The sequence below is a fragment of the Tamandua tetradactyla genome, chromosome 6 (assembly GCF_023851605.1).
Source record: "Tamandua tetradactyla isolate mTamTet1 chromosome 6, mTamTet1.pri, whole genome shotgun sequence".
Taxonomy (NCBI): domain Eukaryota; kingdom Metazoa; phylum Chordata; class Mammalia; order Pilosa; family Myrmecophagidae; genus Tamandua; species Tamandua tetradactyla.
In genome coordinates, this window is record NC_135332.1 from 145,825,323 (window position 1) to 145,832,482 (window position 7,160).

The following is a 7,160-nucleotide window of genomic DNA, read 5'->3' on the forward strand; positions in this document are numbered from 1 at the left end:
GGGACCCAACATCAAGGATTGAGAAAACCTCCTCAATTGAAAGGGGGAAAAGAGAAATGAGACAAAGAAAGTGTCAGTGGCTGAGAGATTTCAAATAGAGTTGAGAGGTTATCCTGGAGGTTATTCTTACATGTTATATAGATAACCCCTTTTTAGTTTAAGGTGTATTGAAGAGGCTAGAGGGAAGTGCCTGAAACTGAAGAAAGTGTTCCAGTAGCCATGTTTCTTTAAGATGATTGTATAATGATATAGCTTTCACAAAGTGACTATGTGATTGTGAAAACCTTGTTTTGATGCTCCTTTTATCTATAGATACGGACAAATGAGTAAAAAATATGGATTAAAAATAAGTAAATAATAGGGGGAACAAATGTTAAGATAAATTGGGTAGAGGGAAATACTAGTGGTCAATGAGAGCGAGGGGTAAGGGGTATGATATGTATTTTTTCTTTTTATTTCTTTCTCCAGCGTGATGTAAATATTCTGAGAAATATAGTGATGAATATACAACTATGTGATGATAAAAAAAACTAGAAATCAACAACCAGAAAAAATTGGGAAACTCACAAATATATAGAAATTAAACAATACACTTTTAAATAGCTAATGGCTCACAGTAGAAATCAAAATAGAAATTAGAAAGCACATTGAGGTAAATGAAAATGAAGACACAAACTATCAAAACTTATGGGAAGCAGCTAAATCAGTGCTTAGAGGGAAATTTATAGCTGTTAATGCCTATATTATAAAAGAAGAAAAATCTCAAATTAATAACCTTATTGTCTATCTTAGGATTTTGAGTGATGAAGAGCAAATTAACTGGAGCAAAGGAAAATAATAATAAAGATTAGAGTAGAAATCAATGACGTAGAGAATAGAAAAACAAAAGAGCACATCAATGAAACCAAAATCTGGTTGTTTGCAAAGATTAATGAAGTCGACAAATTGTTAGCTAAACTGAACAGAATTTGCCAATAAACAGAATTCTAGGTATGGTTAGGGCTCTCAGACCACCTATTTTCCTTTCCAATGGCCATAACTAGAACCACGTGTCCCGACCTGAACCTGGGTCTCTGACTGTCTACTACCTCATCTAAATTCTAATGCCACATCAAATTTTGTATAAATCAACTCAGATTTGAAGTGTAATAGAAAAACCATCGAAGAGAAAGTTATCATAATGCAAGACAGGAAATCCATAAGTCAATCATTCCCTGTTACTTTTCTTCCACATAAATCAAAGAATGTCCTATTTCGATTCTGTTTGAAATAGAGATTACTGTCCCAAGCACTGGATTAATTTTTTCAGAGCTATGAGAGATGTGACGTGGCAGGAGAGAAAATAAAATCATGCTCCTATGAGAAGCTGCTCTCTCTCAGGGTCATGATGATTCTTGGAGGATTACAATTCTGGACAGGAAGAAGTGGAAGACCCAGGGCTTGCAGTGTATTAGAAAAATAGGTCTAACTGAGGCAATCAGAATATCAGGGCATTCTTCACCTTTCTCATGGGATTACAGAAGTACTGCTGGGCTGTGGGTCAGGAGTTAGGGAGAAATGACCCACTTCGCATGATCTCAAAGACAATGCTTGATTTCCTTCCAAGGAAAGACAAGCCTGATGTTATTCCCAAGAACAAAATCAAAATCCCAGAATGGCGCTCTGATGGGGACCTTCCATTTTCCTCCTCCAGCACGCAGCTATGCCTATTTTCCCATGTACAGCATGCCTGCTCTCCAACATCTGGATTTTGCCCCTTTTAAATAATATTTTCCTAACAGAGTTCTAGGAACAGACATCCCTTCCTAAAAGCATTTTGAGTTTCTTCTTCTCCTTGATATGAGGTTTATTCAGTTAATGAGAGAGTAGAACCTGAAGACAAGGGAGGGGGGGATATTCTTAGTCAAATGAGTTTGAATTAGAGGAAGGAGACCTAGAGTCTTTATTTATTGAATATTTGCCATGTCAGGGAGTTTCAAGTACGTTATCTGGATTAGCTCAGTTAATCGTCTCAAAAACTCTATGACACAGGTGCTGTCTCCATTTTACAGATGAAGAGCCTGAGGCAGGGAAGTTAAGTAAACTGCCTAAGGTCTCAAGTGGCTCAACTCCATTGCCCGTATCCCTAACCAGGTGCTGTTCTGTTCTTAAGCCTCTTTCAAATTCCTGCTCACTTCCAGCTGAAATCCTCTTCAGGAATTTGAGTAATGAAGAAATTAGGAACCATTTTATGATAGAAAGTTGGAGCTGGGAGGGACCTGGGAAACTATAAACTAACCCCCTACTTTACAGGTGAGGAGATTGAGATTGAGAGCTGGAGAGCCTTCGCATAGCTGCTGGGTGATTGTTAATGATAAAATAATACTTTACAGGTGGCACAATCAAGGGGTCCTAGTTTCAGCGATTAGAGACTCAAACAACAAATCTATATTATAGAATTCAAAAACAAATTCTGGAAATTTCTGGTAAAAAAAAAATAGAGAGAGGCTAAGACATTAAAATCACCTGAAGAGCTTAAAAATAAAAGCAAAGACCCTATGATTAGGACTAGTCAATCAGCCTGTGCACCTGCCTTTATTTTTTTTTTTTTTAGTCACCCCCAGGTGAATCCCATGCACAGTGAAGGCTGAAATTACTTGCTTAGCAACATTCGATATACACTTACTGCTTGGCCAAACCAAGGCTTTATTTAATCAAGGACTCAGCTGGTGAGTGTGGAATAGTGTTTCATTCCATAGGCCATCTTTTCCATAGGCCATCTTTCCCAAACAGCATTCGGGCATCTTAGAACAAAGTCAGTATATCTGTTGGTGTGTGGAACGCTGTCTGTGAATTAAGAACCGTGTTCATAGCATGCAACCACTTCTGGGTATTACATAAGCATGGCATTGAGTTCTTAAAATGTTAAGTTTAAGAAGCTGAGGGAGGTGGAGGAAACATCAGCTTTTGCAAGTGAATTGGTTTGCATCTGTCTAATCCAGAACCGCGTGGCCAGCCCTTCCCGAGGTGGGCACATCCTCTCTGGGCAGGCAAAGGCCTGCTCATCCCAGGCCAACCATCCGGCCCCCAAGCTAAAACCAGGCTGAAAAATCTAAGGATATTTAGTCATTAAAAAGTAACGTGTGGGCCAAGAAGCAAGAGGCAGCCTCTCAACAGAAATAACCAGCCCGCCTGCCCAGAGGGTAAGTGCTGAACCTATCGGAGCACAGGAAGGAGGTCGGAGGAAATAGAGTGCCGACCTCCCAGCCTGCCCCGACGCCCTCCTGCACTAAAGAAACAAACAGCCATTTGAATAACTTTGGTTTCCCCTTTTTATTCTACAGAAAGACAAAGAAGGTCCCTATCATGTTTTCAGGGCTAGAGTTGTATAAAACTGTATTTTGCCAGTTTGAATGTGTCCAAAAAAAAAAAAATGTTTTAAACCGCAGGATCCAGCAGAGATGTAAGAAAGGGGAGGGGAGCAGGGCAAGCAGGAATTTAATGGTCCATTTGAGATGTTTGCCTCCAGTAAAGTGAGAGGGAAAGCAGAATAGGTTCTGCTGGGCAATTCAGTATTCTTTGCTCTTCCAGCTTCCCTCGATACCTTTGCCGAGGAAAAATACGATGAGGCTTAACACCAATTTCTGAAAGTCTCAAGGAAACAAGTTGGACTCCAACATGGTCTGCTAAGGCAGAATTCCCTGCAATTGGGAGTTAATTGATAAGAAGTGATGAACAAAGAGAAAACAATTACAAACGGAAAAAACTTTTCAGATATTTGTTATAAATGAAAAACAGGTGTGCTAAGAATGTTTAATGTCCCAGTGAGTTGTACCTGTGATTAGTTTGATATTGATGCAAGAGAATGTAAATGCAATGATCTCAGTAACCAAGGCCCCTTGGATTCCCCCCTTGGGTCCCAAAATCAGTGTGTGTGTTTTGGAATTGTTACTACAGCACCTGGCCTTCTCTTTTTTTGCACGTTTCATAGCAAACAGGAAGACCTGGCTGCAGCACCTTCCCCTACTCCTCTGCACATACACACCCCCACCCCCCTAAACTTGCTTTTCCTTCTAAGGTTTGGCCCATCTGCTGATAACAAAGGGAACACCAAGAGGGAGTGATTTCCACTTGAAGATCCTTTTGTGCCCAGCACGGGCTGGAGTCAGGGAAGGAGGGAGCTCACCCTCATCAGAGACAGAGTGTCTCAAACAGGAGCCTCCACTGTTTTCTAAGGTGGAAAATCCTCGTGATGAGCCAGATTGTAAGGAGAGATAGGATGCCACTGGCCAAGCTTTCTTAACCTCTCTTTATTTTTGGTTTGCATACTCCCTGACAAAGATCCCTATTGTTAAGAAGCGGTTTGAAACCTTTTAATGTGCATTTAAGCGAAGTAATGCTGCTCTCTCTAATCCTGGGTGGGAGGGGGGAGTGGACCAATTTTTATTACATTCTTGCTGTGTGCTAGGTTCCTTATAAACACCTTCATTTGAAATTCTGTAACTACCCAATGAGGTTGGCGTTTTTTGCAGATAGGAAACAAAGGTTCAGAGAGGGGAGGTAACTTAACCAAGGTCAAACAATAAATCAGTGGTAGAGCCAGGTTTCAGGCTGAAGTGTTTTGGTTTCCAGAATCCTTACAGAACTGTTATTTTCCTTCTACTATGTTCTCTTTCGGTCCATCGTTGTCTTCAATTCTCTTGACTCCTTTCCTTAAAGGTAGTTTTAACAAGGACAGCATTCCCCCCCCCCCCCCCCCCCCCCCACACACACACACACTCTCCATACTCTCAGTGTCAGGACAATTGCTCTTGACTGAGCTCTCCAGTAAAACTTACTAAGAGCTTGGGGATTTCTGAACAATTGCAACTTCATGACATTTTATAATCAGAAGAAAGGGTTCCTTCAAATAAACAATAGCCCATCTTCTGATATTTCAATCTTGCCTTTCTTCTCTAGCCATTCTTAAACATCTTAATATATGATGGCATTTCGGTTCCACCTTACCGTGTAAGGGCTAAAAGCTTAGGCTCTGGAATAAAGAGAGAGACAGATTGAAATACACTATGTGACTTTGTGTAAGCAGCTTCAGTTTTCCATTTGTAAAAGGAGGATAATCATGGGCTGTTGTAAGCAGTATATGAGACAAGCAAGTAAAGAGCTTAATGTGGCGGCTGACATGTAGAAGGTGCCTTAGCAAATGTTTCTCCTCTTCCTCTTCTTCCTCCCCCTTTTCCTTATTATTTTTTATTAATACTATTTCCCCTGGCAATTGGAGGCAGAGCAGGGGTGCAGAACTGGCCTGCCAGTTCTGAGACATCAGCAGATTATCAGGGTCTGGTGAGGAAGCTGACAGGGCTGAGGCAAGACAAAGGGACACCCCCAAAGCAAGTCTTCACCCTCTCTCTAGCTCCAGAGGTTCAGACTGGAATGACCTCAGAGATCTCGCTGATAACTTGGCTAAGAGTTTGGTGGATTTGGGGGAGCAGAGCTCGAGAAGGATAACAAGATTGGAGCTTGTGTGAGCTCAACTGCTTATTTGCTATTGTTTATCTTTGGGTATTTTACCTCTTTGAGCCTGTCTCAATTTATGGAACTGCTACTGTCTAACAAACACTTCTTGGTCACATTTCATATATCGTCTCCTATTCACAAGCACTCTGCTAGGTTTTCTTAATATCCTTGTCTGTTTTATCCCACTGCTTTGCTTTGCACTCACTTGTTTGATGAATATATACTGAAGACCAGCTGTGTGCCAGATACTGCGCTGGGAATAGGAATACAATCCTAAACAAGGAAAGCATGCTCCTTACCTTCATGCTGCTTCTACTCTAAAGGCAATGTGAGGTGTAAATGGGTTACACCTACACACAGTGTGTCTTCAAGAAATGTCAGTTCCTTCCTCCTTCAACCAAATTCACCCCACAGAGTTCAACTATTTAGTTGAATCAAATAAAATTGACATTTTACTAAGCAAAAATGATTAAACAGCAGCAATGACACATGGTCCAACATAATATTTGCTTATACAGCCATGGGAGGGAGAAAATTTCACTTAACTTAAAACAGTAATAGTAGCAACAACTCCCACAGGAAGCACAAGTGGGACCATTTTTCTTGACTTGCTAGGAAGCTGATTCCATTCCTTTCTTTGTTAAACCTGGCTCTAAAAGTAAGGCAACAAAACAGACTGCTGAATGTTCACCCAGGTAGAAAACCAGAGCCCCAAAGCAGTGTCCCACATTAGGAGCCAACAGATGGAAAAGGGGAAATGGAAAGGAGGAGCAGCAAGCAACGGAAGGCTCGTTGGTAGTCTGCAGGAAGGGGCAGACCCACTAGAGCCACCACAGGGCAGGGAACCGCAGCTGGACCCTCACTCTTCTGCCGAAACCAACTCAATGAAGAGACAAGCACCAAAGAGAAAATAGGACCACTCTGAACTCAGGCAAAAGTACTATCAAGGGAGACTCTCAGAAAAACATTTTCTGCCAAAATGTAGTGCTCCTTATGTAAAAATTGGGCAGCTCAAATACTTTTAACATCTAAATGCCTCCAAACACCCATCTGATTACCATATCACAGTAAAAGCTGCTCTCCAGGGCAATTATCTAGCATTTTATCATTTTTGATGTGTTGCCTGACTCTTTTAATTAGGATGATAATGTCCAGTGTAAATAAAGCCTTCTTTGCCAATTTCAGTTGTGCACAGGGAAAAGCCTTTTTATTTTCCTCCTTCTTCTTTTTAGTTCTCCCCAGGGCTCTTTGAACTGAATTTACTCTGGTTCCTGATGTGTGGAAAAGGTAAACAAGGTTTTGTCTGGATTCCATCCTTTAGTTTTTCTGGATAAAACCCAGCAAAATGCCAGAAAGTTATCTCAATGAAAATAATTTTCCTGGTGTATAATAATTTCAAAAAACATTATAGAACAAGAACAGAAAAAAAATCTGAAGATTCTATAGTTAAGGAAATGTATGGTCCCCTGTAGCTTTTTTATTTGCTTTGTATTTCCCCAGAAAGTTAAAGTATTTAAAAATCCATGTTAAATTTTAGCTAAACAGGTATTCAGGTTATCAGAAACAGATCCCTAGTGGTGGATTAAATACTAAATACATGAAATTCTGATACAGAAACATAAAATAATAAACATCAAATTTCTGAGAGAAAGATGGGATTAAACAAA